Source organism: Sinocyclocheilus anshuiensis, unplaced genomic scaffold, assembly GCF_001515605.1.
Source record: "Sinocyclocheilus anshuiensis isolate Anshui unplaced genomic scaffold, SAMN03320099.WGS_v1.1 C31520601, whole genome shotgun sequence".
NCBI lineage: Eukaryota > Metazoa > Chordata > Actinopteri > Cypriniformes > Cyprinidae > Sinocyclocheilus > Sinocyclocheilus anshuiensis.
This window is the reverse complement of record NW_015597945.1, coordinates 1-395: the sequence shown is the minus strand read 5'-3', so window position 1 is coordinate 395 and position 395 is coordinate 1. Positions and strand designations below refer to the sequence as shown.

The following is a 395-nucleotide window of genomic DNA, read 5'->3' as shown; positions in this document are numbered from 1 at the left end:
TCCGATCAGAGGACAGGTGACCAGACACAAGAGCTGCAGCGTGCCGAAGACGGACGAGTAGAAGCTCACTGGAAGTTTAAATACATATTGTATAAAAGTATTAAATATATATATGGCCCTGAAACGTTCTTGGTTTCATTCAAAATTACATTTATGACAGTATCAGACTAAGAAAGGTTCATCTCACCTTTATTCTCAGCTTCCTGCAACAGTTTTTCAGAGGCTAAACAAGACAGAAATGCTTTTTAAGTCGCCTGAACAGAAGGCAGCTTTAATGAATACAGTGATAAGGTGTAGGTTTGGTAGCTTGGCTTACGTTGCTCCTCTCCGTGGGTGACCAGGAACTCGACCATCTTGTTCATGGCTCCCATAAAGAAGATGATTCTCAGCTGAGT

General features: G+C 41.8%; 1 long non-coding RNA gene across 1 annotated transcript; it reads right to left on the bottom strand.

The window, feature by feature from the left end:
* LOC107682077 (uncharacterized) lies at window positions 1–394 on the bottom strand. Its single transcript, XR_001633351.1, has 3 exons — window positions 317–394; window positions 188–223; window positions 1–68 (listed from the first exon to the last, which is right to left on the bottom strand). It is a non-coding gene; the product is annotated as an uncharacterized LOC107682077 (long non-coding RNA).
* Between the last annotated feature and the right edge of the window lies 1 nt (window position 395).